The sequence below is a fragment of the Labrus bergylta genome, chromosome 5, assembly GCF_963930695.1.
Source record: "Labrus bergylta chromosome 5, fLabBer1.1, whole genome shotgun sequence".
NCBI classification, from domain to species: Eukaryota; Metazoa; Chordata; class Actinopteri; order Labriformes; family Labridae; genus Labrus; species Labrus bergylta.
The window spans coordinates 93042-118420 of record NC_089199.1 but is presented as its reverse complement, the minus strand read 5'-3'; positions in this window follow the sequence as shown (position 1 = coordinate 118420).

Sequence of the window (25379 nt, the reverse complement as noted above, 5' to 3'; positions counted from 1 at the left end):
CTGGCAAAGAGTCCCAACAATGGTCAGGTTCTTCTCGAGGAGCTTCTCAGCCAGCGGGACACTGGTGAAGAAGTTGCTAATTGTGATGTTGCGACCTATGAGAGGGGGAAAAGATTGTAAATTTACTCAACATGGAATTCTTTAAACTCTAACGCCATAATCTGTTGCATTGCATTGCATTTTATTCTGTTTTACTATTTTGCTTACAGAGAAATCAAATAAAAAAATAAAATACACATTATTAAAGATTGGGAAAAAGTATGTAGGTATTGTGCTAAAACTTAATACATTAGTTTCTCTATTGTACTTTACATTCACCTGTCTGTCTGATTCCACTGCACAATTGCTGGACGACATTCTCTCCAAGGTTCCTCTGAACCTGGCTGTCTCCCGGTATAGACAATTCCATCTATTGCATAAGGTACCCTTGCGTCGCACATCCAGAAGATTTTTATCCCATATTTTGCAGGCTTGCTGGGCATGTGTTGCCGTAACTTGCACCTGCCTCGGAATGGCACAAGCTGCTCATCTATGGTGACACAGTCACTGGGGATGAACTTTCTTCTGCAGTTGTCCAGGAAACAGTCCCACACGTACCTAAATGTCGCCATGTGGTGTGTTTCCAGTCGCAGAGCCCTGGTCCTCTTGTCGTCAAACCGTATGACGCGGCGGATATCTTCATATCTCCTAAGCCCCATGGTGGCCTTGTAAATTGGATTTTGCAGCGGATCTACAAACAGCTCCCGCAAGGCCACATCCCAGCTCTTCTCCCCCCCTGCAAGAATTGATGAAGGCCATCAATTCTTCTTTATCAATGCTTCTCCACTCTTTCCCTTTTGCTGTGGCTGTTCTTCGTCCCTCTAAGTTGATACATATTAGAACCTCCTCAATGATGTTGTCACTCATGAACATATCCCAGGCATCTTTTGGTGAAACAGCTGGTGATCCAGGTGTAGGTCCTGGGCAGCTCCTCAGAATGTTATGGCTTCTTGTTCTGCCATGAATGGGGGGATTCTCATTCCAGTAAGATCCGTTTTTACTCAATCTATTGGACTGGGTCTGAGTTTCCTCTTCAGAGGACTCATCAGATGAGTCTTCTGTATCATCAGAGGAGTCTTCTTCATGGATTCCCAGACACACCCACAACTCCAGCTTGACCCTCTGGCAAATATTCTGGGTCATCATCATCAGAAATTTCAGACTCTGAATCAAGACAAATTGCCTCCTCATCTGGTTCTTCCTGCAGCATCGCTACAACCATCTCAGTAGTAAATCTGGGACCAGCCATACTCTGGATAAAGAAAATCAAAAGCACAATAAAATTTTCAGATGCACATCAATATACATACACATACATAGAGTTTTATTTTGGTGACTTGGCTAAGTAGCTTAGCTAAGTACTTTGCTAAGTAGCCTAGCAATCTACATAATAGTTAGCTAACTACAATAGAATTAGCTAACTAAAATAGAAGTGTCAACAGCTAGCTAGCTAATAGTAATTACTTGTAACTTTCTGACAAGTAATGTACTCACTCTCAAGGTAACCTAAACCTAATCAAATGTTATGTACAGTTATCTTTCACAATTGTCATCAAATATTTTCTAAAGTGATGTTAGAACAATTTAAAAACAATACTTACATGTATTAGATGTTCCAAGGGAGCTGTGCTGAGCTGTGAAATGTCTGAAACAACCACGTTTCACAGCAAATGCTATAGTAAATGCATGTGGGTCGTTTCTGACCCATGTGTGTAAACTTGATGTAGAAATACAAAAGCTGTGCTCGTTCATAAAGTAAGAAAGGAAAAATACAAATGATGATTTGTGCTTAACAAAAACAAGATATTTACTGCATACTTGGAAAAGTAAATGATAAAATGTATTTATTTCAAAGATATATCATAGAAACACTCAGCCATACATGAAATAACATAGAAAGTGGATTCATTTTTGACCCATGTTGTGCATTAGAAGGGTAATGATACAAAAATGTTTTTTATTCAAAAAGTAAGAAAGGAAAAAATAAAATAAGGATGTATGATGATCAAAAACAAGTTAATTGAGGAATACCTTGAATACTGAATGAAGAGATGAATTTATTGCAAAGATGTAGAAAATAAAAACTCAACCGGGTCACTTTGACATTTTTAAAGCAGAAATACTTCATGAAAGTTTTCGACTTTTTTGATGCCGAAATAGTTCATGAAAATTTTCAACTTTTTTGAAGCAGAAATCCTGTCATGAAAATGTTCAACTTTTTTGAAGCCGAAATCTTTTCATGAAATACTTCGACTTTTTTGAAGCCGAAATACTTGATGAAAATTCTTACCTTTTTTAAAGCCATAATGCTGTCATGAAAATTTTCAACTTTTTTGAAGCTGAAATCTTTTCATGAAAATTTTCAACTTTTTTGAAGCCGAAATCTTTTCATGTAAATTTTCAACTTTTTTGAAGCCGAAATCTTTTCATGAAAATTTTCAACTTTTTTGAAGCAGAAATCTTTTCATGAAATACATTGACTTTTTTGAAGCGGAAATACTTGATGAAAATTTTAAACTTTTTTGAAGCCGAAATCTGTTCATGAAAATTTTCAACTTTTTTGAAGCCGAAATCTTTTCATGAAAATTTTCAACTTTTTGGAGCCGAAATCTTGTCATGAAGATTTTTACCTTTTTTAAAGCCAAAATCCTGTCATGAAAATTTTCAACTTTTTTGAAGCAGAAATCTTTTCAAGAAAATCTTTGACTTTTTTGAAGCTGAAATCTTTTCATGAAAATCTTGAACTTTTTTGAAGCCGAAATACTTGATGAAAATTTTCAACTTTTTTCAAGTCTAAATCTTTTCATGAAAATTTTCAACTTTTTTGAAGCCGAAATCTTTTCATGAAAATTTTCAACTTTTTTGAAATAGAAATCTTTTCATGAAAATTTTCAACTTTTTTGAAGCCGAAATACTTCATTAAAGTTTTCAACTTTTTTGATGCCGAAATCTTTTCATGTAAATCTTCAACTTTTTTGAAGCCGAAATACTTCATGAAAGTTTTCAACTTTTCTGAAGCCGAAATCTTTTCATGAACATTTTAAACTTTTTTGAAGCCGAAATCTTTTCATGAAAATGTTCAACTTTTTTGAAGCAGAAATCTTTTCATGAAAATCTTCGACTTTTTTGCAGCCGAAATACTTCATGAAAATTTTCAACCTTTTTGAAGCCGAAATACTTCATGAAAGTTTTCAACCTTTTTGAAGCCGAAATAATTCATGAAAATTTTTACCTTTTTCAAAGCTAAAATCCTGTCATGAAAAATTTTCAACTTTTTTGAAGCAGAAATCTTTTCATGAAAATCTTCAACTTCTTTGAAGCCGAAATACTTGATGAAAATTTTCAACTGTTTTGAAGTCTAAATCTTTTCATGAAAATTTTCAACTTTTTTGAAGCCGAAATCTTTTCATGAAAATTTTCAAACTTTTTGAAGCCGAAATCTTTTCATGAAAATTTTCAACTTTTTTGAAGCAGAAATCTTTTCATGAAAATCTTAGACTTTTTTGAAGCAGAAATCTTTTCATGAAAATTTTCAACTTTTTTGAAGCAGAAATCTTTTCATGAAAATCGTTGACTTTTTTGAAGCCGGAATCTTTTCATGAAAATTTTCAACTTTTTTGAAGCAGAAATCTTTTCATGAAAATCTTAGACTTTTTTGAAGTCGAAAAAATTCATGAACATTTTCAACTTTTTTGAAGTCTAAATCTTTTCATGAAAATTTTCAACTTTTTTGATGCCGAAATCTTTTCATGAAAATTTTCAACTTTTTGAAGCCGAAATCTTTTCATGAACATTTTCAACTTTTTTGAAGCCGAAATCTTTTCATGAAAATTTTCAACTTTTTTGATGCATAAATCTTTTCTTGAAAATTTTAGACTTTTTTGAAGTCGAAAAAATTCATGGACATGTTCAACTTTTTTGAAGTCTAAATCTTTTCATTAAAATTTTCAACTTTTTTGATGCCGAAATAGTTCATGAAAATTTTCAACTTTTTTGAAGCCGAAATCTTTTCATGAAAATTTTCAACTTTTTTGAAGCCGAAATCTTTTCATGAAAATCGTTGACGTTTTTGAAGCCCAAATCTTTTAATGTAAACTTTCAACTTTTTTGAAGCCGAAATACTTCATGAAAATGTTCGACTTTTCTGAAGCAGAAATCTTTTCATGAAAATCATTGACTTTTTTGAAGCCGAAATACTTCATGAAAATTTTCAACTTTTTTGAAGCAGAAATCTATTCATGAAAATGTTTGACTTTTTTGAAGTCGAAAAAATTCATGGACATTTTCAACTTTTTTGAAGCATAAATCTTTTCATTAAAATTTTCAACTTTTTTGAAGCCGAAATCTTTTCATGAAAATTTTCAAGTTTTTGAAGCAGAAATCTTTTCATGAAAATCTTAGACTTTTTTGAAGTCGAAAAAATTCATGAACATTTTCGACTTTTTTGAAGTGTATATCTTTTCATGAAAATTTTCAACTTTTTTGAAGCCGAAATCTTTTCATGAAAATTTTCAAGTTTTTGAAGCAGAAATCTTTTCATGAAAATCTTAGACTTTTTTGAAGTCGAAAAAATTCATGAACATTTTCAACTTTTTTGAAGTGTAAATCTTTTCATGAAAATTTTCAACTTTTTTGAAGCCGAAATCTTTTCATGAAAATTTTCAAGTTTTTGAAGCAGAAATCTTTACAAGAAAATCTTAGACTTTTTTGAAGTCGAAAAAATTCATGAACATTTTCAACTTTTTTGAAGTGTAAATCTTTTCATGAAAATTTTCAACTTTTTTGATGCCGAAATCTTTTCATGAAAATTTTCAACTTTTTTGAAGCCGAAATACTTCATGAGAATTTTTGACTTTTTTGAAGCCGAAATCTTTTAATGTAAATTTTCAACTTTTTTGATGCCGAAATAGTTCATGACATTTTTTCAACTTTTTTGAAGTCGAAAAAATTCATGAACATTTTCAACTTTTTTGAAGTCTAAATCTTTTCATGAAAATTTTCAACTTTTTTGAAGCCGAAATCTTTTCATGAAAATTTTCAACTTTTTTGAAGCCGAAATACTTCATGAAAATTTTCAACTTTTTTGAAGCCGAAATCTTTTAATGTAAATTTTCAACTTTTTTGATGCCGAAATAGTTCATGAAAATTTTCAACTTTTTTGAAGCAGAAATCTTTTGATGAAAATTTTTAACTTTTTTGAAGTTGAAAAAATACATGAACATTTTCAACTTTTTTAAAGTCTAAATCTTTTCATGAAAATTTTCAACTTTTTGAAGCCGAAATCTTTTCATGAAAATTTTCAACTTTTTTGAAGCCGAAATACTTCATGAAAATTTTTGACTTTTTTGAAGCCGAAATCTTTTAATGTAAATTTTCAACTTTTTTGATGACGAAATAGTTCATGAAAATTTTCAACATTTTTGAAGCCGAAATCTATTCATGAAAATGTTAGACTTTTTTGAAGTCGAAAAAATTCATGAACATTTTCAACTTTTTTGAAGTGTAAATCTTTTCATGAAAATTTTCAACTTTTTTGAAGCCGAAATCTTTTCATGAAAATTTTCAAGTTTTTGAAGCAGAAATCTTTTCATGAAAATCTTAGACATTTTTGAAGTCGAAAAAATTCATGAACATTTTCAACTTTTTTGAAGCCGAAATCTTTTCATGAAAATTTTCAACTTTTTTGAAGTGTAAATCTTTTCATGAAAATTTTCAACTTTTTTGAAGCCGAAATCTTTTCATGAAAATTTTCAACTTTTTTGAAGCCGAAATACTTCATGAAAATTTTTACCTTTTTTAAAGCCAAAATCCTGTCATGAAAAATTTATACTTTTTTGAAGCAGAAATCTTTTCATGAAAATTTTCGACTTTATTCAAACTGATATTCTACATTTTCTAACTCAAAGTGTAGTTTCAAAGTAAAAATACTGTTAGAAGGAGTGATTCAGACAAAATTAGATGAAACAGCTGTACTGGTAACAAACAATGATATTAACAGCTTTAGTGATCAAATTGAGCGTATCTTGGGAAGCTGAGCTCGAAAGTGACATGAAACATGTTTTTCAGACATAAAGTGACAGTTACAGTGAATACCTGTTCTGACTACATTTTCTAACTCAAAGTGTCGTTTCAAAGTAAAAATACTGTTAGAAGGAGTGATTCAGACAAAATTAGATGAAACAGCTGTAATGGTAACAAATGAGCCCAGTTACATGAAATGACATCAAAATCAACATTCCCTGAGCCAGACAACGCTATTAACAGCTTTAGTGATCAAATTGAGCGTATCTTGCGAAGCTGAGCTCGAAAGTGACATGAAACATGTTTTTCAGACAAAAAGTGACACTTACTGTTCAGACTGCATTTTCTAACTCAAAGTGTCGTTTCAAAGTAAAAATACTGTGAGAAGGAGTTTTTCAGGCAAAATTAGATGAAACAGCTGTAGTGGTAACAAATGAGCGCAGTTACATGAAATGACATCAAAATCAACATTCCCTGAGCCAGACAACGCTATTAACAGCTTTAGTGATCAAATTGAGCGTATCTTGCGAAGCTGAGCTCGAAAGTGACATGAAACATGTTTTTGAGACATAAAGTGACACTTACAGTGAATACCTGTCCTGACTACATTTTCTAACTGAAAGCGTCGTTTCAAAGTAAAAATACTGTTAGAAGGAGTGATTCAGACAAAATTAGATGAAACAGCTGTACTGGTAACAAACAACGATATTAACAGCTTTAGTGATCAAATTGAGCGTGTCTTGCGAAGCTGAGCTCGAAAGTGACATGAAACATGTTTTTGAGACATAAAGTGACACTTACTGTTCAAAACATGTTTCATGTCACTTTCGAGCACAACTTCGCAAGATACGCTCAATTTGATCACTAAAGCTGTTAATAGCGTTGTCTGGCTCAGGGAATGTCTATTTTGATGTCATTTCATGTAACTGCGCTCATTTGTTACCAGTACAGCTGTTTCATCTAATTCTGTCTGAATCACTCCTTCTAACAGTATTTTTACTTTGAAACGGCACTTTGAGTTAAAAATGTAGTCTGAACAGTAACTGTCACTTTATGTCTCAAAAACATGTTTCATGTCACTTTCGAGCTCAGCTTCGCAAGATACGCTCAATTTGATCACTAAAGCTGTTAATAGCGTTGTCTGGCTCAGGGAATGTTGATTTTGATGTCATTTCATGTAACTGCGCTCATTTGTTACCAGTACAGCTGTTTTATCTAATATTGTCTGAATCACTCCTTCTAACAGTATTTTTACTTTGAAACGGCACTTTGAGTTAGAAAATGTAGTCTGAACAGTAAGTGTCATTTTATGTCTCAAAAACATGTTTCATGTCACTTTCGAGCTCAGCTTCGCAAGATACGCTCAATTTGATCACTAAAGCTGTTAATATCGTTGTTTGTTACCAGTACAGCTGTTTCATCTAATTTTGTCTGAATTACGCCTTCTAACAGTATTTTTACTTTGAAACGACACTTTGAGTTAGAAAATGTAGTCAGGACAGGTATTAACTGTAAGTGTCACTTTATGTCTCAAAAACATGTTTCATGTCACTTTCGAGCTCAGCTTCGCAAGATACGCTCAATTTGATCACTAAAGCTGTTAATAGCGTTGTCTGGCTCAGGGAATGTTGATTTTGATGTCATTTCATGTAACTGCGCTCATTTGTTACCAGTACAGCTGTTTTATCTAATATTGTCTGAATCACTCCTTCTAACAGTATTTTTACTTTGAAACGGCACTTTGAGTTAGAAAATGTAGTCTGAACAGTAAGTGTCATTTTATGTCTCAAAAACATGTTTCATGTCACTTTCGAGCTCAGCTTCGCAATATACGCTCAATTTGATCACTAAAGCTGTTAATATCGTTGTTTGTTACCAGTACAGCTGTTTCATCTAATTTTGTCTGAATCACTCCTTCTAACAGTATTTTTACTTTGAAACGACACTTTGAGTTAGAAAATGTAGAATATCAGTTTGAATAAAGTTGAAAATTTACATATAAAGATTTCAGCTTTAAAAAAGTTGAAAACTTTCATGAAGTATTTCGACTTCAAAAAAGTTGAAAACTTTCATGAAAAGAATTCATTTTCAAAAAAGTTCAAAATTTACATGAAAAGATTTCTGTTTCAAAAAAGTTGAAAATTTCAAGCTTTTTAAAAAGTTGAAAATTTTCATGAAGTATTTTTGCTTCAAAAAGTTGAAAACTTTCATGAAAAGATTTCGGCTTCAAAAAAGTTGAAAATTTTCATGAAAAGATTTCTGCTTCAAAATTTTCATGAAAAGATTTCTGCTTCAACAAAGTTAAAAATTTTCATGAAAAGATTTCGGCTTCAAAAAAGTTCAAAATTTACATGAAAAGATTTCTGTTTCAAAAAAGTTGAAAATTTCAAGCTTTTTAAAAAGTTGAAAATTTTCATGAAGTATTTTTGCTTCAAAAAGTTGAAAACTTTCATGAATAGATTCCGGCTTCAAAAAAGTTGAAAATTTTCATGAAAAGATTTCTGCTTCAAAATTTTCATGAAAAGATTCATGAAAAGATTTCGGATTTAAAAAAGTTGAAAATTTTAATGAAAACATTTCGGCTTCAAAAAAGTTGAAAATTTTCATGAAGTATTTCGGATTCAACAAAGTTGAAAATTTACATGAAACGATTTCTGCTTAAAAAAATTGAAAATTTTCATGAAAAGATTTCTGATTCAACAAAGTTGAAAATTTTCATGAAAAGATTTCTGATTCAACAAAGTTGAAAATTTTCATGAAAAGATTTCTGATTCAACAAAGTTGAAAATTTTCATGAAAATATTTCTGCTTCAACAAAGTTGAAAATTTTCATGAAAAGATTTAGGCTTCAAAAAAGTCGAAAATTTTCATGAAAAGATTTCGGCTTCAAAAAAGTTGAAGATTTTCGTGAAAAGATTTCTGCTTCAAAAAAGTTGAAAAGTTTCATGACAGGATTTTGGCTTTAAAGAAGTTGAAAATTTACATGAAAAGATTTCTGCTTCAAAAAAGTTGAAAAGTTTCATGAAAAGATTTTGGTTTCAAAAAATTTGAAAATTTTCATGAAGTAATTCGGCTTCAAAAAAGTTGAAAATTTTCATGAAGTATTTCAGCTTCAAAAAAGTTGAAAACTTTCATGAAGTTTTTCGGCTTCCAAAAAGTTGAAAACGTTCAGGACGTTTTTCTGCTTTACAAAAGTTGAAGATTTTCATGAAGTATTTCGGCTTCAAAAAAGTTGAAAATTTTCATAAAAAGATTTCTGCTTCAAAAAAGTCGAAGATTTTCATGAAAAGATTTCGGCTTCAAAAAAGTCAAAAATTTTCATGAAGTATTTTGGTTTCAAAAAAGTTGAAAATTTACATGAAAAGATTTCAGCTTCAAAAAAGTTGAAAATTTTCATGAAAAGATTTCTGCTTCAACAAAGTTGAAAATTTTCATGAAAAGATTTCTGCTTCAACAAAGTTAAAAATTTTCATGAAAAGATTTAGCCTTCCAAAAAGTTGAAAATTTTCATGACGTTTTTCTGCTTTACAAAAGTTGAAGATTTTCATGAAGTATTTCGGCTTCAAAAAAGTTGAAAATTTTCATGAAAAGATTTCGGTTTTAAAAAAGGTAAAAATATACATGAAAAGATTTCGGCTTCAAAAAAGTTGAAAATTTTCATGAAAAGGTTTCATTTTCAAAAAAGTTGATAATTTTCATGAAAAGATTTCTGCTTCAAAAAAGTTGAAAATTTTCATGAAAAGATTTTTCTTTCAAAAAAGTGTAAAATTTTCATTGAAAGATTTCTGCTTCAAAAAAGTTGAAAATTTTCATGAAAAGATTTCGGCTTCAAAAAAGTTGAAAATTTTCATGACAGGATTTTGGCTTTAAATAAGTTAAAAATTTTCTTGAAAAGATTTCGGCTTCAAAAAAAGTTGAAAATTTTCATGAAAAGATTTCTGCTTCAAAAAAGTTGAATATTTTCATTAAAAGATTTCTGCTTCAAAAAAGTCGAAGATTTTCATGAAAAGATTTCGGTTTTAAAAAAGGTAAAAATTTACATGAAAAGATTTCGGCTTCAAAAAAGTCGAAGATTTTCATGAAAAGATTTTTGCTTCAAAAAAGTCGAAGATTTTCATGAAAAGATTTCGGCTTCAAAAAAGTTGAAAATTTTCATGAAAAGATTTCTGCTTGAAAATTTTCATGAAAAGATTTCTGCTTCAACAAAGTTGAAAATTTTCATGAAAAGATTTCGGTTTTAAAAAAGGTAAAAATTTACATGAAAAGATTTCGGCTTCAAAAAAGTTGAAAATTTTCATGAAAAGATTTCTGCTTCAAAAAAGTTGAAAATTTTCATGAAACGATTTCTGCTTCAAAAAAGTTGAACATTTTCATGAAGTTTTTCGGCTTCCAAAAAGTTGAAAACGTTCAGGACGTTTTTCTGCTTTACAAAAGTTGAAGATTTTCATGAAAAGATTTTTCTTTTCAAAAAAGTGTAAAATTTTCATTGAAAGATTTCTGCTTCAAAAAAGTTGAAAATTTTCATGAAAAGATTTCGGCTTCAAAAAAGTTGAAAATTTTCATGACAGGATTTTGGCTTTAAATAAGTTAAAAATTTTCATGAAAAGATTTCGGCTTCAAAAAAAGTTGAAAATTTTCATGAAAAGATTTCTGCTTCAAAAAAGTTGAATATTTTCATTAAAAGATTTCTGCTTCAAAAAAGTCGAAGATTTTCATGAAAAGATTTCGGCTTCAAAAAAGTTGAAAATTTTCATAAAAAGATTTCTGCTTCAAAAAAGTCGAAGATTTTCATGAAAAGATTTCGGCTTCAAAAAAGTTGAAAATTTTCATGAAAAGATTTCGGTTTTAAAAAAGGTAAAAATATACATGAAAAGATTTCGGCTTCAAAAAAGTTGAAAATTTTCATGAAAAGGTTTCATTTTCAAAAAAGTTGATAATTTTCATGAAAAGATTTCTGCTTCAAAAAAGTTGAAAATTTTCATGAAACGATTTCTGCTTCAAAAAAGTTGAAAATTTTCATGAAGTATTTCTGCTTCAAAAAGTTGAAAATTTTCATGAAAAGATTTTTCTTTCAAAAAAGTGTAAAATTTTCATGGAAAGATTTCTGCTTCAAAAAAGTTGAAAATTTTCATGAAAAGATTTCGGCTTCAAAAAAGTTGAATATTTTCATTAAAAGATTTCTGCTTCAAAAAAGTCGAAGATTTTCATGAAAAGATTTCGGCTTCAAAAAAGTTGAAAATTTTCATAAAAAGATTTCTGCTTCAAAAAAGTCGAAGATTTTCATGAAAAGATTTCGGCTTCAAAAAAGTTGAAAATTTTCATGAAAAGATTTCTGCTTGAAAATTTTCATGAAAAGATTTCTGCTTCAACAAAGTTGAAAATTTTCATGAAAAGATTTCTGCTTCAACAAAGTTAAAAATTTTCATGAAAAGATTTAGCCTTCAAAAAAGTTGAAAATTTTCATGAAAAGATTTCGGCTTCAAAAAAGTTGAACATTTTCATAAAGTATTTCTGCTTCAAAAAAGTTGAAGATTTTCATGAAAAGATTTCGGCTTCAAAAAAGTTGAAAATTTTCATAAAAAGATTTCTGCTTCAAAAAAGTCGAAGATTTTCATGAAAAGATTTCGGCTTCAAAAAAGTCAAAAATTTTCATGAAGTATTTTGGTTTCAAAAAAGTTGAAAATTTACATGAAAAGATTTCAGCTTCAAAAAAGTTGAAAATTTTCATGAAAAGATTTCTGCTTGAAAATTTTCATGAAAAGATTTCTGCTTCAACAAAGTTGAAAATTTTCATGAAAAGATTTCTGCTTCAACAAAGTTAAAAATTTTCATGAAAAGATTTAGCCTTCAAAAAAGTTGAAAATTTTCATGAAAAGATTTCGGCTTCAAAAAAGTTGAACATTTTCATAAAGTATTTCTGCTTCAAAAAAAGTTGAAGATTTTCATGAAAAGATTTCGGCTTCAACAAAGTTGAAAATTTTCATGACAGGATTTTGGCTTTAAAAAAGGTAAAAAATTTCATGAAGTATTTCAGCTTCAAAAAATTTGAAAATTTTGATGAAAAGATTTCTGCTTCAACAAAGTTAAAAATTTTCATGAAAAGATTTAGCCTTCAAAAAAGTTGAAAATTTTCATGAAAAGATTTCGGCTTCAAAAAAGTTGAACATTTTCATGAAGTATTTCAGCTTCAAAAAAGTTGAAAATTTTGATGAAAAGATTTCTGCTTCAAAAAAGTTCAAAATTTTCATGAAAAGATTTCGGCTTCAAAAAAGTTGATCATTTCCATGAAGTATTTCTGCTTCAAAAAAGTTGAAGATTTTCATGAAAAGATTTTTGCTTCAAAAAAGTTGAAGATCTTCATGAAACGATTTCTGCTTCAAAAAAGTTGAACATTTTCATGAAAAAATTTCAGCTTCAAAAAAGTTGAAAATTTTCATGAAGTATTTCGGTTTCAAAAAAGTTAAAAATTTACATGAAAAGATTTCTGCTTCAAAAAAGTTGAATATTTTCATTAAAAGATTTCTGCTTCAAAAAAGTCGAAGATTTTCATGAAAAGATTTCGGCTTCAAAAAAGTTGAAAATTTTCATAAAAAGATTTCTGCTTCAAAAAAGTCGAAGATTTTCATGAAAAGATTTCGGCTTCAAAAAAGTTGAAAATTTTCATGAAAAGATTTCGGTTTTAAAAAAGGTAAAAATATACATGAAAAGATTTCGGCTTCAAAAAAGTTGAAAATTTTCATGAAAAGGTTTCATTTTCAAAAAAGTTGATAATTTTCATGAAAAGATTTCTGCTTCAAAAAAGTTGAAAATTTTCATGAAACGATTTCTGCTTCAAAAAAGTTGAAAATTTTCATGAAGTATTTCTGCTTCAAAAAGTTGAAAATTTTCATGAAAAGATTTTTCTTTCAAAAAAGTGTAAAATTTTCATGGAAAGATTTCTGCTTCAAAAAAGTTGAAAATTTTCATGAAAAGATTTCGGCTTCAAAAAAGTTGAATATTTTCATTAAAAGATTTCTGCTTCAAAAAAGTCGAAGATTTTCATGAAAAGATTTCGGCTTCAAAAAAGTTGAAAATTTTCATAAAAAGATTTCTGCTTCAAAAAAGTCGAAGATTTTCATGAAAAGATTTCGGCTTCAAAAAAGTTGAAAATTTTCATGAAAAGATTTCTGCTTGAAAATTTTCATGAAAAGATTTCTGCTTCAACAAAGTTGAAAATTTTCATGAAAAGATTTCTGCTTCAACAAAGTTAAAAATTTTCATGAAAAGATTTAGCCTTCAAAAAAGTTGAAAATTTTCATGAAAAGATTTCGGCTTCAAAAAAGTTGAACATTTTCATAAAGTATTTCTGCTTCAAAAAAGTTGAAGATTTTCATGAAAAGATTTCGGCTTCAAAAAAGTTGAAAATTTTCATAAAAAGATTTCTGCTTCAAAAAAGTCGAAGATTTTCATGAAAAGATTTCGGCTTCAAAAAAGTCAAAAATTTTCATGAAGTATTTTGGTTTCAAAAAAGTTGAAAATTTACATGAAAAGATTTCAGCTTCAAAAAAGTTGAAAATTTTCATGAAAAGATTTCTGCTTGAAAATTTTCATGAAAAGATTTCTGCTTCAACAAAGTTGAAAATTTTCATGAAAAGATTTCTGCTTCAACAAAGTTAAAAATTTTCATGAAAAGATTTTGCCTTCAAAAAAGTTGAAAATTTTCATGAAAAGATTTCGGCTTCAAAAAAGTTGAACATTTTCATAAAGTATTTCTGCTTCAAAAAAAGTTGAAGATTTTCATGAAAAGATTTCGGCTTCAACAAAGTTGAAAATTTTCATGACAGGATTTTGGCTTTAAAAAAGGTAAAAAATTTCATGAAGTATTTCAGCTTCAAAAAATTTGAAAATTTTGATGAAAAGATTTCTGCTTCAACAAAGTTAAAAATTTTCATGAAAAGATTTAGCCTTCAAAAAAGTTGAAAATTTTCATGAAAAGATTTCGGCTTCAAAAAAGTTGAACATTTTCATGAAGTATTTCAGCTTCAAAAAAGTTGAAAATTTTGATGAAAAGATTTCTGCTTCAAAAAAGTTCAAAATTTTCATGAAAAGATTTCGGCTTCAAAAAAGTTGATCATTTCCATGAAGTATTTCTGCTTCAAAAAAGTTGAAGATTTTCATGAAAAGATTTTTGCTTCAAAAAAGTTGAAGATCTTCATGAAACGATTTCTGCTTCAAAAAAGTTGAACATTTTCATGAAAAAATTTCAGCTTCAAAAAAGTTGAAAATTTTCATGAAGTATTTCGGTTTCAAAAAAGTTAAAAATTTACATGAAAAGATTTCGGCTTCAAAAAAGTTGAAAATTTTGATGAAAAGGTTTCATTTTCAAAAAAGTTGATAATTTTTATGCAAAGATTTCTGCTTCAAAAAAGTTGAAAATTTTCATGAAAAGATTTTGGCTTCAAAAAAGTTGAAAATTTCCATGAATAGATTTCAGCTTCAACAAAATTGAAATTTTTCATGAAAAGAGTTCGGCTTCAAAAAAGTTGAAAATTTTCATGAAGTATTTCGGCTTCAAAAAAGTTGAAAATTTAAATGAAAAGTTTTCTGCTTCAAAAAAGTTGAAAATTTTCATGAAGTATTTCGGCTTCAAAAAAGTTGAAAAATTCGGGTTTTTGAAAAAGTTGAAAATTTTCATAAAATATTTCTACTTCAGAAAGTTGAAAATTTTCATGAAAAGATTTCGGCTTCAAAAAAGTTGAAAATTTTCATGAAAAGATTTCGGCTTCAACAAAGTTGAAAATTTTCATGACAGGATTTTGGCTTTAAAAAAGGTAAAAATTTTCATGAAGTATTTCAGCTTCAAAAAGGTTGAAAACTTTCATGAAGTATTTCGGCTTCAAAAAATTTGAAAGTTTTGATGAAAAGATTTCTGCTTCAAAAAAGTTGAAAACTTTCATGAAAAGATTTCGGCTTCAAAAAAGTCAAAGATTTTCATGAAGTATTTCGGCTTCAAAAAAGTTGAAAATTTTCATGAAAATCTTCGACTTTCTTCATGCTGGCTGAGTTTTTCTTTGTTCTATCTTTTGAAATCAATTTATTTTATGATTGAATATTCCAAGTATTCTTTAAATATCTTGTTTTTGATTACCACCAATCACTATTTCCATTTTTACTTTCATGCTTTATGAACAAAAATAGTTTTTTTATTACTACATCAAGTTTACACACATGGGTCAAAAATGACCCATACATCCAAGTGTGATTTAAAATTAAATGAATTAATACTATAATAATAATTTGTTTCAAGTAATTACTTTAGCAGTGAGTGGAGCCAAACACTTATGTATTTCATATTTGCAACATGTTTATTTGTCATTTTGTCACACATACACATACCTCTGATAACAGATAACACGGCTGTTGAACTGAACTGTATCTGTAATTTAACAACTGTAAACTGGTGAATGTGACCAAACAAAATGAAATACAACTGAACACATCACTAGAGCACAAATTGCCATCTCAATTTTGACATGCCTCACAAATGATCACTAAGAGTTTGTGCTCCTTGCACACAGGCCTGGTGCACTGGGAACACTAGCTGCTGACTTTTCTGTCTTTGGTAACTGGGCAGATCGTGCACCTCTTCCTCTTCCTTTGGCCCTCCTGTCTGATGTCCTCTTGTGGCTGGGTGGTGGCTGTGTTTTGTTTTTTAAACCCACATCTTCCCATTGTTTCTTCTTCTGACTGCTGTCATCCACTGCTTTGTCATCATGCATAGTGCTCAGGAGGACAACAGCTTTTCCCTTCTTCTGCACATAGCTCACCATGGTCATGTTGCCATTGAATCCGAATTCTGAGCTATGAATCTCCCGTGATTTGGATGGCTTCATGATAGGTGGTATGTCCGATTTGTTCTGGCAAAGAGTCCCAACAATGGTCAGGTTCTTCTCGAGGAGCTTCTCAGCCAGCGGGACACTGGTGAAGAAGTTGCTAATTGTGATGTTGCGACCTATGAGAGGGGGAAAAGATTGTAAATTTACTCAACATGGAATTCTTTAAACTCTAACGCCATAATCTGTTGCATTGCATTGCATTTTATTCTGTTTTACTATTTTGCTTACAGAGAAATCAAATAAAAAAATAAAATACACATTATTAAAGATTGGGAAAAAGTATGTAGGTATTGTGCTAAAACTTAATACATTAGTTTCTCTATTGTACTTTACATTCACCTGTCTGTCTGATTCCACTGCACAATTGCTGGACGACATTCTCTCCAAGGTTCCTCTGAACCTGGCTGTCTCCCGGTATAGACAATTCCATCTATTGCATAAGGTACCCTTGCGTCGCACATCCAGAAGATTTTTATCCCATATTTTGCAGGCTTGCTGGGCATGTGTTGCCGTAACTTGCACCTGCCTCGGAATGGCACAAGCTGCTCATCTATGGTGACACAGTCACTGGGGATGAACTTTCTTCTGCAGTTGTCCAGGAAACAGTCCCACACGTACCTAAATGTCGCCATGTGGTGTGTTTCCAGTCGCAGAGCCCTGGTCCTCTTGTCGTCAAACCGTATGACGCGGCGGATATCTTCATATCTCCTAAGCCCCATGGTGGCCTTGTAAATTGGATTTTGCAGCGGATCTACAAACAGCTCCCGCAAGGCCACATCCCAGCTCTTCTCCCCCCCTGCAAGAATTGATGAAGGCCATCAATTCTTCTTTATCAATGCTTCTCCACTCTTTCCCTTTTGCTGTGGCTGTTCTTCGTCCCTCTAAGTTGATACATATTAGAACCTCCTCAATGATGTTGTCACTCATGAACATATCCCAGGCATCTTTTGGTGAAACAGCTGGTGATCCAGGTGTAGGTCCTGGGCAGCTCCTCAGAATGTTATGGCTTCTTGTTCTGCCATGAATGGGGGGATTCTCATTCCAGTAAGATCCGTTTTTACTCAATCTATTGGACTGGGTCTGAGTTTCCTCTTCAGAGGACTCATCAGATGAGTCTTCTGTATCATCAGAGGAGTCTTCTTCATGGATTCCCAGACACACCCACAACTCCAGCTTGACCCTCTGGCAAATATTCTGGGTCATCATCATCAGAAATTTCAGACTCTGAATCAAGACAAATTGCCTCCTCATCTGGTTCTTCCTGCAGCATCGCTACAACCATCTCAGTAGTAAATCTGGGACCAGCCATACTCTGGATAAAGAAAATCAAAAGCACAATAAAATTTTCAGATGCACATCAATATACATACACATACATAGAGTTTTATTTTGGTGACTTGGCTAAGTAGCTTAGCTAAGTACTTTGCTAAGTAGCCTAGCAATCTACATAATAGTTAGCTAACTACAATAGAATTAGCTAACTAAAATAGAAGTGTCAACAGCTAGCTAGCTAATAGTAATTACTTGTAACTTTCTGACAAGTAATGTACTCACTCTCAAGGTAACCTAAACCTAATCAAATGTTATGTACAGTTATCTTTCACAATTGTCATCAAATATTTTCTAAAGTGATGTTAGAACAATTTAAAAACAATACTTACATGTATTAGATGTTCCAAGGGAGCTGTGCTGAGCTGTGAAATGTCTGAAACAACCACGTTTCACAGCAAATGCTATAGTAAATGCATGTGGGTCGTTTCTGACCCATGTGTGTAAACTTGATGTAGAAATACAAAAGCTGTGCTCGTTCATAAAGTAAGAAAGGAAAAATACAAATGATGATTTGTGCTTAACAAAAACAAGATATTTACTGCATACTTGGAAAAGTAAATGATAAAATGTATTTATTTCAAAGATATATCATAGAAACACTCAGCCATACATGAAATAACATAGAAAGTGGATTCATTTTTGACCCATGTTGTGCATTAGAAGGGTAATGATACAAAAATGTTTTTTATTCAAAAAGTAAGAAAGGAAAAAATAAAATAAGGATGTATGATGATCAAAAACAAGTTAATTGAGGAATACCTTGAATACTGAATGAAGAGATGAATTTATTGCAAAGATGTAGAAAATAAAAACTCAACCGGGTCACTTTGACATTTTTAAAGCAGAAATACTTCATGAAAGTTTTCGACTTTTTTGATGCCGAAATAGTTCATGAAAATTTTCAACTTTTTTGAAGCAGAAATCCTGTCATGAAAATGTTCAACTTTTTTGAAGCCGAAATCTTTTCATGAAATACTTCGACTTTTTTGAAGCCGAAATACTTGATGAAAATTCTTACCTTTTTTAAAGCCATAATGCTGTCATGAAAATTTTCAACTTTTTTGAAGCTGAAATCTTTTCATGAAAATTTTCAACTTTTTTGAAGCCGAAATCTTTTCATGTAAATTTTCAACTTTTTTGAAGCCGAAATCTTTTCATGAAAATTTTCAACTTTTTTGAAGCAGAAATCTTTTCATGAAATACATTGACTTTTTTGAAGCGGAAATACTTGATGAAAATTTTAAACTTTTTTGAAGCCGAAATCTGTTCATGAAAATTTTCAACTTTTTTGAAGCCGAAATCTTTTCATGAAAATTTTCAACTTTTTGGAGCCGAAATCTTGTCATGAAGATTTTTACCTTTTTTAAAGCCAAAATCCTGTCATGAAAATTTTCAACTTTTTTGAAGCAGAAATCTTTTCAAGAAAATCTTTGACTTTTTTGAAGCTGAAATCTTTTCATGAAAATCTTGAACTTTTTTGAAGCCGAAATACTTGATGAAAATTTTCAACTTTTTTCAAGTCTAAATCTTTTCATGAAAATTTTCAACTTTTTTGAAGCCGAAATCTTTTCATGAAAATTTTCAACTTTTTTGAAATAGAAATCTTTTCATGAAAATTTTCAACTTTTTTGAAGCCGAAATACTTCATTAAAGTTTTCAACTTTTTTGATGCCGAAATCTTTTCATGTAAATCTTCAACTTTTTTGAAGCCGAAATACTTCATGAAAGTTTTCAACCTTTTTGAAGCCGAAATAATTCATGAAAATTTTTACCTTTTTCAAAGCTAAAATCCTGTCATGAAAAATTTTCAACTTTTTTGAAGCAGAAATCTTTTCATGAAAATCTTCAACTTCTTTGAAGCCGAAATACTTGATGAAAATTTTCAACTGTTTTGAAGTCTAAATCTTTTCATGAAAATTTTCAACTTTTTTGAAGCCGAAATCTTTTCATGAAAATTTTCAAACTTTTTGAAGCCGAAATCTTTTCATGAAAATTTTCAACTTTTTTGAAGCAGAAATCTTTTCATGAAAATCTTAGACTTTTTTGAAGCAGAAATCTTTTCATGAAAATTTTCAACTTTTTTGAAGCAGAAATCTTTTCATGAAAATCGTTGACTTTTTTGAAGCCGGAATCTTTTCATGAAAATTTTCAACTTTTTTGAAGCAGAAATCTTTTCATGAAAATCTTAGACTTTTTTGAAGTCGAAAAAATTCATGAACATTTTCAACTTTTTTGAAGTCTAAATCTTTTCATGAAAATTTTCAACTTTTTTGATGCCGAAATCTTTTCATGAAAATTTTCAACTTTTTGAAGCCGAAATCTTTTCATGAACATTTTCAACTTTTTTGAAGCCGAAATCTTTTCATGAAAATTTTCAACTTTTTTGATGCATAAATCTTTTCTTGAAAATTTTAGACTTTTTTGAAGTCGAAAAAATTCATGGACATGTTCAACTTTTTTGAAGTCTAAATCTTTTCATTAAAATTTTCAAATTTTTTGATGCCGAAATAGTTCATGAAAATTTTCAACTTTTTTGAAGCCGAAATCTTTTCATGAAAATTTTCAACTTTTTTGAAGCCGAAATCTTTTCATGAAAATCGTTGACGTTTTTGAAGCCCAAATCTTTTAATGTAAACTTTCAACTTTTTTGAAGCCGAAATACTTCATGAAAATGTTCGACTTTTCTGAAGCAGAAATCTTTTCATGAAAATCATTGACTTTTTTGAAGCCGAAATACTTCATGAAAATTTTCAACTTTTTTGAAGCAGAAATCTTTTCATGAAAATTTTCAACTTTATTGATGCCGAAATAGTTCATGAAAATTTTCAACTTTTTTGAAACCGAAATCTTTTCAAGAAAATTTTCAACTTTTTGAAGCCGAAATCTTTTCATGAAAATTTTCATCTTTTTTGAAGCATAAATCTTTTCATGAAAATCTTTGACTTTTTTGAAGTCGAAAAAATTCATGAACATTTTCAACTTTTTGGAAGCTGAAATCTTTTCATGAAATTTTTCAACTTTTTGTAAGCCGAAATCTTTTCATGAAAATCTTCGACTTTTTTGAAGCTGAAATACTTCATGAAAGTTTTCAACCTTTTTGAAGCCGAAATACTTTATAAAATGTTTTACCTTTTTTAAAGCGAAAATCCTGTCATGAAAATTTTCAACTTTTTTGAAGCCTAAATCTTTTCATGAAAATTTTCAACTTTTTTGAAGCAGAAATCTTTTCATGAAAATCTTCGACTTTTTTGAAGCCGAAATAGTTCATGAATGTTTTCAACTTTTTTGAAGCCGAAATAGTTCATGAAAATTTTCAACTTTTTTGAAGCAGAATTCTTTTCATGAAAATTTTCAACTTTTTTGAAGCAGAAATCTTTTCATGAAAATTTTCAACATTTTTGAAGCCGAAATCTATTCATGAAAATGTTTGACTTTTTTGAAGTCGAAAAAATTCATGAACATTTTCAACTTTTTTGAAGTGTAAATCTTTTCATGAAAATTTTCAACTTTTTTGAAGCAGAAATCTTTTCATGAAAATCTTAGACTTTTTTGAAGTCGAAAAAATTCATGAACATTTTCGACTTTTTTGAAGTGTATATCTTTTCATTAAAATTTTCAACTTTTTTGAAGCCGAAATCTTTTCATGAAAATCTTAGACTTTTTTGAAGTCGAAAAAATTCATGAACATTTTCAACTTTTTTGAAGTGTAAATCTTTTCATGAAAATTTTCAACTTTTTTGAAGCAGAAATCTTTTCATGAAAATCTTAGACTTTTTTGAAGTCGAAAAAATTCATGAACATTTTCAACTTTTTTGAAGTGTAAATCTTTTCATGAAAATTTTCAACTTTTTTGAAGCCGAAATCTTTTCATGAAAATTTTCAACTTTTTGAAGCAGAAATCTTTTCATGAAAATCTTAGACTTTTTTGAAGTCGAAAAAATTCATGAACATTTTCGACTTTTTTGAAGTGTATATCTTTTCATGAAAATTTTCAACTTTTTTGAAGCCGAAATCTTTTCATGAAAATTTTCAAGTTTTTGAAGCAGAAATCTTTTCATGAAAATCTTAGACTTTTTTGAAGTCGAAAAAATTCATGAACATTTTCAACTTTTTTGAAGTGTAAATCTTTTCATGAAAATTTTCAACTTTTTTGAAGCCGAAATCTTTTCATGAAAATTTTCAAGTTTTTGAAGCAGAAATCTTTTCATGAAAATCTTAGACTTTTTTGAAGTCGAAAAAATTCATGAACATTTTCAACTTTTTTGAAGTGTAAATCTTTTCATGAAAATTTTCAACTTTTTTGATGCCGAAATCTTTTCATGAAAATTTTCAACTTTTTTGAAGCCGAAATACTTCATGAGAATTTTTGACTTTTTTGAAGCCGAAATCTTTTAATGTAAATTTTCAACTTTTTTGATGCCGAAATAGTTCATGACATTTTTTCAACTTTTTTGAAGTCGAAAAAATTCATGAACATTTTCAACTTTTTTGAAGTCTAAATCTTTTCATGAAAATTTTCAACTTTTTTGAAGCCGAAATCTTTTCATGAAAATTTTCAACTTTTTTGAAGCCGAAATACTTCATGAAAATTTTCAACTTTTTTGAAGCAGAAATCTTTTGATGAAAATTTTTAACTTTTTTGAAGTTGAAAAAATACATGAACATTTTCAACTTTTTTAAAGTCTAAATCTTTTCATGAAAATTTTCAACTTTTTGAAGCCGAAATCTTTTCATGAAAATTTTCAACTTTTTTGAAGCCGAAATACTTCATGAAAATTTTTGACTTTTTTGAAGCCGAAATCTTTTAATGTAAATTTTCAACTTTTTTGATGACGAAATAGTTCATGAAAATTTTCAACATTTTTGAAGCCGAAATCTATTCATGAAAATGTTAGACTTTTTTGAAGTCGAAAAAATTCATGAACATTTTCAACTTTTTTGAAGTGTAAATCTTTTCATGAAAATTTTCAACTTTTTTGAAGCCGAAATCTTTTCATGAAAATTTTCAAGTTTTTGAAGCAGAAATCTTTTCATGAAAATCTTAGACATTTTTGAAGTCGAAAAAATTCATGAACATTTTCAACTTTTTTGAAGCCGAAATCTTTTCATGAAAATTTTCAACTTTTTTGAAGTGTAAATCTTTTCATGAAAATTTTCAACTTTTTTGAAGCCGAAATCTTTTCATGAAAATTTTCAACTTTTTTGAAGCCGAAATACTTCATGAAAATTTTTACCTTTTTTAAAGCCAAAATCCTGTCATGAAAAATTTATACTTTTTTGAAGCAGAAATCTTTTCATGAAAATTTTCGACTTTATTCAAACTGATATTCTACATTTTCTAACTCAAAGTGTAGTTTCAAAGTAAAAATACTGTTAGAAGGAGTGATTCAGACAAAATTAGATGAAACAGCTGTAATGGTAACAAATGAGCCCAGTTACATGAAATGACATCAAAATCAACATTCCCTGAGCCAGACAACGCTATTAACAGCTTTAGTGATCAAATTGAGCGTATCTTGCGAAGCTGAGCTCGAAAGTGACATGAAACATGTTTTTCAGACAAAAAGTGACACTTACTGTTCAGACTGCATTTTCTAACTCAAAGTGTCGTTTCAAAGTAAAAATACTGTGAGAAGGAGTTTTTCAGGCAAAATTAGATGAAACAGCTGTAGTGGTAACAAATGAGCGCAGTTACATGAAATGACATCAAAATCAACATTCCCTGAGCCAGACAACGCTATTAACAGCTTTAGTGATCAAATTGAGCGTATCTTGCGAAGCTGAGCTCGAAAGTGACATGAAACATGTTTTTGAGACATAAAGTGACACTTACAGTGAATACCTGTCCTGACTACATTTTCTAACTGAAAGCGTCGTTTCAAAGTAAAAATACTGTTAGAAGGAGTGATTCAGACAAAATTAGATGAAACAGCTGTACTGGTAACAAACAACGATATTAACAGCTTTAGTGATCAAATTGAGCGTGTCTTGCGAAGCTGAGCTCGAAAGTGACATGAAACATGTTTTTGAGACATAAAGTGACACTTACTGTTCAAAACATGTTTCATGTCACTTTCGAGCACAACTTCGCAAGATACGCTCAATTTGATCACTAAAGCTGTTAATAGCGTTGTCTGGCTCAGGGAATGTCTATTTTGATGTCATTTCATGTAACTGCGCTCATTTGTTACCAGTACAGCTGTTTCATCTAATTCTGTCTGAATCACTCCTTCTAACAGTATTTTTACTTTGAAACGGCACTTTGAGTTAAAAATGTAGTCTGAACAGTAACTGTCACTTTATGTCTCAAAAACTTGTTTCATGTCACTTTCGAGCTCAGCTTCGCAAGATACGCTCAATTTGATCACTAAAGCTGTTAATATCGTTGTTTGTTACCAGTGCTGCTGTTTCATCTAATTTTGTCTGAATCACTCCTTCTAACAGTATTTTTACTTTGAAACGACACTTTGAGTTAGAAAATGCAGTCAGGACAGGTATTCACTGTAAGTGTCACTTTATGTCTCAAAAAACATGTTTCATGTCACTTTCGAGCTCAGCTTCGCAAGATACGCTCAATTTGATCACTAAAGCTGTTAATAGCGTTGTCTGGCTCAGGGAATGTTGATTTTGATGTCATTTCATGTAACTGCGCTCATTTGTTACCAGTACAGCTGTTTCATCTAATTTTGTCTGAATCACTCCCTCTAACAGTATTTTTACTTTGAAACGACACTTTGAGTTAGAAAATGTAGTCTGAACAGTAAGTGTCACTTTATGTCTCAAAAACATGTTTCATGTCACTTTCGAGCTCAGCTTCGCAAGATACGCTCAATTTGATCACTAAAGCTGTTAATAGCGTTGTCTGGCTCAGGGAATGTTGATTTTGATGTCATTTCATGTAACTGAGCTCATTTGTTACCAGTACAGCTGTTTCATCTAATTTTGTCTGAATCACTCCCTCTAACAGTATTTTTACTTTGAAACGACACTTTGAGTTAGAAAATGTAGTCTGAACAGTAAGTGTCACTTTATGTCTCAAAAACATGTTTCATGTCACTTTCGAGCTCAGCTTCGCAAGATACGCTCAATTTGATCACTAAAGCTGTTAATAGCGTTGTCTGGCTCAGGGAATGTTGATTTTGATGTCATTTCATGTAACTGCGCTCATTTGTTACCAGTACAGCTGTTTCATCTAATTTTGTCTGAATCACTCCCTCTAACAGTATTTTTACTTTGAAACGACACTTTGAGTTAGAAAATGTAGTCTGAACAGTAAGTGTCACTTTATGTCTCAAAAACATGTTTCATGTCACTTTCGAGCTCAGCTTCGCAAGATACGCTCAATTTGATCACTAAAGCTGTTAATAGCGTTGTCTGGCTCAGGGAATGTTGATTTTGATGTCATTTCATGTAACTGCGCTCATTTGTTACCAGTACAGCTGTTTTATCTAATATTGTCTGAATCACTCCTTCTAACAGTATTTTTACTTTGAAACGGCACTTTGAGTTAGAAAATGTAGTCTGAACAGTAAGTGTCATTTTATGTCTCAAAAACATGTTTCATGTCACTTTCGAGCTCAGCTTCGCAATATACGCTCAATTTGATCACTAAAGCTGTTAATATCGATGTTTGTTACCAGTACAGTTGTTTCATCTAATTTTGTCTGAATTACGCCTTCTAACAGTATTTTTACTTTGAAACGACACTTTGAGTTAGAAAATGTAGTCAGGACAGGTATTCACTGTAAGTGTCACTTTATGTCTCAAAAACATGTTTCATGTCACTTTCGAGCTCAGCTTCGCAAGATACGCTCAATTTGATCACTAAAGCTGTTAATAGCGTTGTCTAGCTCAGGGAATGTTGATTTTGATGTCATTTCATGTAACTGCGCTCATTTGTTACCAGTACAGCTGTTTCATCTAATTTTGTCTGAATCACTCCCTCTAACAGTATTTTTACTTTGAAACGACACTTTGAGTTAGAAAATGTAGTCTGAACAGTAAGTGTCACTTTATGTCTCAAAAACATGTTTCATGTCACTTTCGAGCTCAGCTTCGCAAGATACGCTCAATTTGATCACTAAAGCTGTTAATAGCGTTGTCTGGCTCAGG